Source organism: Pinus tabuliformis, chromosome Q, assembly GCF_031772625.1.
Source record: "Pinus tabuliformis cultivar Carrire ecotype Pingquan chromosome Q, CPIR1, whole genome shotgun sequence".
In the NCBI taxonomy this organism is placed as follows: Eukaryota; Viridiplantae; Streptophyta; class Pinopsida; order Pinales; family Pinaceae; genus Pinus; species Pinus tabuliformis.
This window is the reverse complement of record NC_142296.1, coordinates 672,485,568-672,495,900: the sequence shown is the minus strand read 5'-3', so window position 1 is coordinate 672,495,900 and position 10,333 is coordinate 672,485,568.

Sequence of the window (10,333 nt, the reverse complement as noted above, 5' to 3'; positions counted from 1 at the left end):
CTGTTTCATGCTCTGGATTGGGAGATTTGAGTCTTCCAAGTTGGACTGCTCCCAGAAGCTGTTAAATGCTACAAGTTGTTGCATAGTCAAAGCTTTTGGGAAGAGGTCAATCTTCTACAGCTGACTTGGTGTGGAGGGAAGGTATGGTCAAGGTCTAGGGTGAAGAGTCTCAAAGAATACTATTGAAAGGAAGAATTACTTTGACTGGGTTTTCCCCTCGATGGGGATTTTTCCTTGACATGTGCCTACATCTTGTGTCCATTGTTTTATGTACTATTTCTTTTGGTAATTTCTTGATGAACTAAAGAAATAAGACATAAAGAAACGTAACAATAAGAAACATCACAGGTAATTATCAAGATCAAGAAAATCTTTGCTGCCTTTTTTTTTTTGCAACATAGGATCAAAGCTTTGGTGAAGAAGAAAAAGGCAGATCCATTCATAGGAGTTCTATCTATGGAAATGAGTCTATCATATTCAATGAAGATGTTTAACTCTATCAAGGGTGAGAACAAGCTTGAAGGAGCATCTAACTTCAGATCCTAGAAGAAAAGGTTTGACATAATCCTCGAGAAAAAAAGGTGCTAGATTTGGTAAAAGAAATGTAAACAAGCTTAGAGAAGAAGCTAGTCATGGCAAAAAAGAGAAATTTAGGGATTTAGATTTGCTGGCTATGACTCTAATGGTAGAAAGGATAAAATAAAATCGTGTCTGATACATAGCAAACATCGATCATGCTCAGGATATATATGAAGCCTTGTCAAAGCTATTCACTACTAAGAACATTGGTCAAGTACAAGTTTGAAGAATGAGCTGAGGAATACAAAAATGACTAAAGAAGATACTGTGTCAACCTTATTTGCTAAGATAAGTATTTCATATTTTTTTTCAGTATTGGGTTCATGTACTCATTCAGTTTTGATTATATTAAATAATAATCACCATTCTCCCTCTATTGTCTTGATTAGGGAAAACATTTGCAAGAAGGAGGATCTCCCAAGAAAAGGTTAATCAAGAAACAAAGGGAAAACATCCACAAGAAGGAGGATCTCTCAAGACAACGTTAGTCAAGAAACAAAGGTATGCTTTGAATACATTGATTTAAAGGATTATTCATTTGATGATCTATTACTAACTCTGTTGTGAGTAGCTATATTGAATCTTAGTGATTCTTATTTGGGTGATCCATCTCTTGATAAATAAACCCACCCCATTCATATCCTTGATTGACCATGTAGAACCCTAGAGAGGTTCTGGAAAACCCTAACCAAAGGGTATGCTAATATGAATGTCTAAAATTCTAAGTTACTTAAGGATGAATATGAAATGCTAGTCGAAGTTACATTGATGATGTCATATTTGGGATTTTGGTATGATCACGTTATCCTAACTCGTTAGGGTTGAGTGATAAGGTCTAAAATCCTGGAACCTTTGAAGTTTGGGTAATGTAGGGTTTGTTATGTTTCTACATTGGAACCCTAACACATTAGGTTTTGGTGGAATGTATGTTCTACGTTGGAACCCTAGCTCATTAGGGTTTGGTGGAATGAGTGAGCAAGGACCTTATATTGTCTCAGAATTTATTTACTTTGTATGTGTGTGTTTTTCTAATAAACCCTAGTGTAATCAAAATGACTGTGTGTCTAACTCTTATTTGATATCATTGTGAAGTTGGGTTTGACTAAGACATGATATGAAATGTATTTGCATGATGATATATATATATATATATATGTCTTTTTGGTTGAAATCCTAGGTTGGTCTAGGTCAAGATGTATTAACGTTGTTGGACATATGATATTCTTATGTATGCTTATGAATTACTAGATATGTGTTGACCTAGTAATTGATGTTCATGAGTCTTAGGATTTAATAGAATTCATTGTTCGAGATTCTAGGATGATGATATCTGGAAAATCTAGGGTGTTATAGCTAAACCCTAGTGAAGCTAAAAGTGTCTAGTATGTGTGAAATAACAATCCAAAATCCATTAGATGATAGTTGAAAATGAAAATCTAGGGTTTTGAAGTTAAATCGTGGTAATGACATTGTCTAGTGTAAAATGTAACAATATGAGATCTATGCATTTAATGATTGTTGAGATTTTGGAATTCTAAGGTTTTGGAGTTAAACCTTAGTCAAAGTAAAATCTTTTAAATATGACGATTTGAGGGTTGTAAAGAGATTGTTGAAATTAGAATTTTTGGTTGAGTGTGATTATTGCTTGGAAATATAGGTTTTGAAAACTAACCTTAGTGGTAGTTGGTCATGTTAGTGACTGTTTGATGGTTGATTGAAAATCTAGGGGAAAAACTAACCCTAGTAGAAGTTGGTTAGGTTAATGACTAAGTTGTGATTGACTTTGATTGATTCTCTATGAAATCTAGGATTTGTATGAATCACTAGTAAGAATTCTAACATGTGTATGTTGAAAGGATTTTAGACACTTTGTAGATCTATAATTGTTTTAATGGTTTCTAGGGTTTGGTATATGCATTGGTAGGATATGTCATACCTTTGGAAGACACATTGAAATCCTAGATGGAATGAATTTTGTTATGATGTAGCCTAGGGTGTATGAAAAGTCCCCAGATGTCTGCTCAAAATGTTGGAGACTCACAACTAACAATGAGCCTCATCCCCATGTTAGTCTAAGAAGAGGGGGAGGAAGTGGAGGCTAAAGGATTCTCCCTCTTCCTCACATATTATCTCAATCCATCTGTCAAGATCTTCTACCTCTAATCTCTGCAGGTATGCTTCCTGACTCTTTGTCTGAATCTCGACCCTAGAATACTCATCTTTCTCCATTGCCTCTAGTCTTCTTGATAGATCTAAGATACTATGAGAAGACACTATAATCACCTATGATTTCTCCATAAGTTTTTCCTCCTTACAAGAAAACCTCTTATATACCTCCTCATCTTGCTTTACTTCCGTCACATCCATAGTTGTCATCTTACAACCAGCTGTTCTAGTCCCTATGGTTGGCACACCAATAGGATAACCTTCACACCTGTCGTAAATATACAACTTCTTCATGTGAGTCACTATCATAGCTTCAAACTGCTTCATAAATTCCATTCCGAGTATAGCTTCATAATCGTCTATCTATACAACTGTGAAATCAACCTTCACAACGCATTCATCTATGCATACATTGATCTTCTTAGCTACACTAATCACTGAATCAAGTGGAGAGTTTACTTGTTTCAACTGTGCTTGAACTGGTAAAAAATTCAGTCCAATCCTCCTTGTAGTATCCTCACTCATGAAGTTATGAGGTGCACCATTATCCACCATTGTGAGAACATTGACTTCCGAAATCTTCATCTACACATACTCCAATTTGTTTGTTTGAGGGTCTCATCGTGAGATTTCTTCCGTAGCTACTGCAACACCTGAAATCTAAATAACCCCAATGGAAGTTTCTTATTTATTTTTCTTCGTATCGGATTGTGCTACTACTACCACTTTCGATTTTGAAAGAAAATTCTTCACCGTGTGTGGTTCTTCACAAATTCAACACTTCAACGATTTCTTCATCTTCAACTTGTCATTCGATCTTGAAGGCTCCTCCTTTGTATATTTCTCTTTCAGCGTCTTAGTATTCTTCTTCCGTTCTTCGGTTCCTTCATCATAGTGCTCTACCAAGTGATCAACTGCTGCAAAAGCTTCTTCAAGTGTCTTGATATTCTGCCTCTTCACCTCATTTCATGCCCAAGGTTTCAACCCTATACTGAAGTTGAACACATTTTCCTTCTCCGCCATGTCAGGTAATTCCAAGAGTGCACTTGAAAAGTCCCATTGATAAGCTTGTAGACTTCTTGTTTCCTTCATATACTTTATCCTTGTCCTTGCATCCAAAGTGTCATCTTGTGGACTAAAATGGCCTTGCAAAGCTTTCTTCATATCATCCCATGAAGTGATCTCCTCAGCATCACCATTGGAAATCTGGTCCATCTTTCTTCACCACCACATCTTAGCATCCTTCGTCAAGAATTGAGCAACTACCTTCACTTTGGCCTCATCATAATACATTCCCAAACGCTCCATGTATTACTCCATATACCATAGAAAATTGCGAAGATTTTTTGCACTTCTTGTCTGATCATAGGATTGAGATTCCTTGAATTTCACATGAGCAACTCCCCCACTCGAAATTTTCCCCACTGCTTTATTGAAAATAGCTATCTCATTTCATGCATGAGTAATACCTTTCTGAAATTTTAGGATTTATGCCATAACTTGGTATTTCGCAACTCCAATCTCTTTGACTTCTTTCTATGTTTGTGTATACAACCATTTCATATACTCATATCATATTTTTAGGTCTTCAAAGTCTTGTTTCAACTTCGTGTGCTCTACTTGCAACCTCGCTACCATATCCCGGTGTTCGACATATTCAAATTTCATCAAAGCTATATCATAAGCCATTTCATCAATCCTATCCATGACTCTATCCATGAGAACTGATTCGACATCCTTGTTGGATTCTCTTGTCATAACCTGAGGTTCTCTTGCTTGATCTACCATCAGCTTCCTTTGTGATATGTATAGACATTAAATTACATCCTCGTCCAAAGGTTTTTGATCCCAACTGCAACTCTGTTGTTGTATCTCTCCTATGATACCACCTGTCATGCCGATATCCTCGCAGTAGTCTTTCAACCACACATAGGCAGGTGCGACACCACTACCCAATTTCTTTTAACCAATACTATTGAGTACAGGCTATTCCTAACATTCAACACTTAGTTATTTTTATGCAATCTAATAAGCATTCATCATTCTTACACAATGAAAATAACATTTATCATCATCATCATCATCCTATAAATATGCACAACAGATAAAAATTCTTTTAGTGGGAGGGGCAACTCCCTGGTTAGAGGTTTCCCAAATGATAACAATAATACAAATTTACAAGTATTTTTACAACATCGGTCTTTGCTAGAAACCCGAGGTTCACCTTGACAAAACTACCAAATTCCAACTTGGCCTGTCTATTCATGGTCGCCCACCCCTGGGTCAACCTTCGTTCAGCCTCGCTTTGCTTTGTTCAACTTGTTCAGCCCATGCACCATTTTCTCATTCAGCTTGTGTCAATGTTTGATCATTTAGCTCGTGCATCGTTCTCTCATTCAACTCATGCATCGTTCGCTCGTTCAGCTGGTTCATCATTCAACTCATTCAACTCGTTCTACCTGTTCGACTCATTCAACTCGTACACCATTTGACTCGTTGAACTCGTTCACTGTTCGGCTCGTTCAACTCATTCAATCCATTCAGCTTGTTTAGCTCGTTCACTGTTCGATTCGTTCAACTCGTTTAGGCCGTTCGACTCGTTCAGTTGTTCAGGCCATTCGGCTCGTTCAGCTCATTCAGACCATTTGACTCGTTCAACTCGTTCAGACCATTCGACTCATTCAGCTCATTCACCATTCAACTTGTTCATCTTGCCGGGTATGTGTGCCTAGGCCAACTCGCTCGTAGGGAGGGTCATCCACCTGCAGCTTGTCCGCACCGAAATCCACTGAAACCTACAACTCGGGTTTTCTATCCTCGTTTTAGGTGTTTCATCCCTCAGTCTACCTACATCTTTGCCTCCTCTATTTTCCTTCTCCTCTACTTGTACTCTTATGTTAGAACTCACTTGGAATGCTTGATGTTGATGCCTTTTCTCCTCCAACTCATCAACGATATATACTCATCCTCCAAGGATTTAAGGTTACAATTTGCCTAGTAATTCCAAGAGTTGCATCAATTTTCCCAACTATTCACTCCTCATGTCAGTCCACAGAATTGTCAGTTTTTTGACACCTTAGAAAACTCATTGCATGTTTTTCCATACTTATTCAATTTTTCGATTTTCAGATTTTTCGACTTTTAGATTTTTCCACTCTCTCAATGGCTCATCGCAACTCATCATTACAACTCGTCGTCGCACGTTTGCTCAGGCGGGTTTAACCGAAATCGACCGCTCATCGTAGATGCTAGCTTGTCGCCTTTAACCGAGATTTCGTCATCCTTCCATCACTCGTCGCACAAGCTCAGCTCGTGGGCGTGACATGTATAATCACCTGAATTTCTTTCCCCACTATTAGATAAGTAAGGCACCAAAATAGTCATATATATATATATATATTCTTAATTTTTACTATAATATAATATTTTAATATTATATTAAATTATAAATTACAGCTATCAATGTAATTAAAAATACTATTGGTTTAAATATAATTAAATTGCAATTAATTATTATCATATTTTATATATTTTTATTTTAATAATAATTTGTTTCATAATATAATTCTTATTGTCCATGTTGTGTTAAGGCACTCCTTGATGTGAAGTACTGGTTCAATTATGTGGATGACATATTGGACATGATGAACATGTAGTCCTACCAATCTTAAAAAAGAAGAAAAATACAACTCTCATTTGTTTTATATTAATGTAAATAACACCTTATTAATATAATATGGTTTATAATATAATATTATATTATGTTATAAATCTTATTCTAAAACAAACACCTATTTATATAATCACTCCACATCAATCTTAGCTCTAATAATTTAAATTAGTTTAATTGTCTTTATATAAACTTGATATAAAACTATGTTATTTAAAATAAATTTTGCAATAGTTTACTTATGACTAACCACTTGTTTTTATTAATACATTATTATTTTAACTATTATATGTCAATTAAACATACAATAAATTATATAAGATCAAATAATTTCATTTTTACATCTCATTTCTTCTCTCTCTCTCTCTCTTTATATATATATAGATATCACATAAGCCTCCATTAAACAATTATATTTTTTAAATAAAAATATAATTCTTAAGTTTATCCTATAATATAATATTTGAATGTTATATTATATTAAGAATCATATTCTAAAATAAACATCTATCTATATAATTAAAAATACTACTTAACTAGAGATAATTAAATTATAATTAATGATTATAATATTTTATAATATTCATTTAGATTTTTAAATTAATATTATATTTTTTTTCCTTCCTAAATGAAAACACCATTCTCATTTACCTAATATGATTTATAATATAATATAATATTATAAATCCTATTAAAAAGATATATATATATATATATATATATATATATATATATATATATATATATAAAATAAATCTAGATCTATGTTAATTTCAAATAATTTAAATTAGTTTGTTTTTCTTGATATAACTTTGACATAAAACTATATTATTTAATATGAAAAATGAAATATTTTATTTATTATTAACAATAATTTATTATTATTATTATTAATATATTTTTATTTTAACTATAATATGTGAACTAATTATATTGTTATCTAAAATTTTCGAAATAGATGTTTCGAAAGATCTATTGTGGTTCATCATGAGGAAAAAGATGAAAAATGAGATATGAAATTAGATATAAATAGGAGAGATGCCCCTTATGCTAGAAGTATCACTTAGAAATTTAGTTGAGTAAAATAAATAATTTTAGTTATAAAACAAACCTTACACATTAATTAGGTCAAAATAATATTAAAAAATAAATTAATTGGAAACGATATTAAATACTAATATAAAAATAATAAAATAATGATTAATATTAAACCTAGATAACCCTTTATATATATATAGTGTTAATAATAATCCATCTATATCTATCTATATATGACTTCTAAGGTGTGAAGAAAGAACTTTAGATGACTGTTTAGCTTTTCCATGATTGTACCTAACATCCATACATACATACTGTATGAATTTTTAATTTAAATGTGTGAGAACACTGAAATGACATCATGGTGTTTGAATTTGAATATTCCATTTGACTTCGAATATGAATTATGAATTCCACTTCGCTTATTGCGGAGGACTCATTTATAAGCCAATGTTGTTGCCTTGAACTGTTATGCGGTTTGTTGCAAAACTAGTTTATTTATGATTTGAATGTTTATTTGTGTGTTTTTGATATTTAGTTTAGTTTTTTATTTACCTTGAAGGGGTTTTAGTGGTAAGATTAAAAAATTATATAAAGTTTTTTTTAATGATTTCAAAAGTCTTATTTTTTATTTACAATTGTTGTATATTGAAAATTGTTATAAGTTTATATTACTATAATTGGTATATGGTTATATGTTTATATTCATATGAGTGTAAAATTTGAGGAAAAAAATTATATTTTAAATTTGATTTTTAGATTTAGGCAAATATAATATGGATATTTTATAATTTGTTAATATTGATATTACGTTATATTTTTATGGCCATAATTTTTAATTTGTTATGGTAAATATTATTATATATTTTTAAATGTAACATTAAGTGGCAACATCTAGCTCAAATATTTTATTCATATTTAATCAAGGTGTGTATTTCACTATTAAAGAATTACATATCTTACTTTATTTTATGTAGAAATTGAAATATTTTATTTGTGCTTCACACTGAAATAATTTATTTTGTTAGCATGTGTTTGTAAAGCACCATATGTGATCTCCATGAAGTATCACATCTCCTTCATAATAGGTTGTAAGATCAATTTTATTTTAGATGTAAACTATATTGACTAGGGAAGAATTACATTTTTTCATCATATGAAAAAGTAAAGAGCAAATAAAGTTTTTTTACTATCAATTACTTTTAGTCCTTTCTATATAAAGATGTAAAATTATGGTATTTAAAGGGGACACTCAAATGTTTATCTATGGCATACTTAAACTTATATTAAAATATTTTTTCGCTATTAACTTTTTTTAAGGCCCTTATTATTTTATTTCTTTCAACTTAAGGTTAAGTGATAACATATTAATATGTATGTTTCATATTGAAATATTTTTTTGTTATTAACTTTATTTAAGGTGAGTATTATTTTATTTGTTTTAATGTAATGTTGAAAATGGCTAGAGGCTTGGTGGGTGGGTTGCTTACCAGGGCTGTTATAGCAATGAGATCGGGGCAATCGTGGCAGCAGTAGCAAGTCCGACATCTCAATATCGAGGAATACCAGGGTTCAAGTCTGATGAGAAAATATGGAGTTAATGCTCCCAAAGGTATTATTGTCTCTTCACTTGCAGAAGTGAGGCAGGCGATCAAAGACGGGTTTCCGGAAGAGAAATAGGTTGTTGTGAAAAGTCAAGTACTTGTTGGTGGTCAAGGATTGGGAACATTTAAAAATGGGCTTGAAGGCGGTGTTCATATTGCAAAAAATGATGAAATGGAGGACATTGCAGGGAAGATGCTAGGGAAAATTTTTGTTACCAGAAAGACTCGACTTGGAGGGAAAACGATGAACAAGGGAGCACAACTCAGCTGCCTACCACCTATCTAAGGAAGCAGTGTTTAGGGATGATGATACTTGGTTGATATAGGAGGAAAGGGACGGTAATACATACCAACACTATCACAGGTTGTTCATAGATCCAAGAGTTTAATGTAGGCCCGACATGAACAATTTTTATCATAATGATCATATGTAAAAATTTATTTATACTTTCACTTGTTTTATCTCAGAACTAGTCTCTCTGCGAAGAGATCAACAACATATTAATGCTTGTTTGAACAGTTTCTCCCGTGTGTGGAGTACTCTAGAATCACTTTTGTTTTTTGAAAGGCCTAGCCTCACCATATGTATATGCTCAGCATCTACAAAATGTAATTTTCTTATTAATAAAGGAAATTACTACTTTTTCCTCTTGAAAAAATTTGATAACATATTAATATGTATGTTTCATATTGAAATATTTTGTTGTCATTAACCTTATTTAAGGTGAGTGTTATTTTATTTGTTTTAATGTAATATTGTTTGACAATATCTCTCCCATAGTGGGCTATAGAGATCTTTTGGGCCCGATACAATTATTTTATGTAAGATAGATATTCAAATATTTTATTTAAAGAAGATATTGAAATATTTTTAAACAGTAAAGAAATTATAAATTTATATTCTTTTTTTCAATTACTATGGACATTGAAATATTTTATTTATGGCTAACACTTTTTTGCTATTAATATTTCTCTTTTAATATTACTTATCAATTCTATGTCATGGAATGAATTACAGGCTTCCATATTGACTCAAGGGGTAATTACCCATCTCCCTCACACTAAAAAGAGGAAGGAATTATAGAGGGAATTAGAGACTTTTCACTATAAATTAATTTATCTTTATATATAAATATGATGTAAAATTAAGGTTAGGGTGTTTGTGACAGTGGCAAGGGTTTTGGGCATTTTCCCACCACCCAACATGCATTACGGGTTTTTGGCATTTTTCCACCACCTAACATGCGTTACTGCACAGGACATCGCATTACACCCC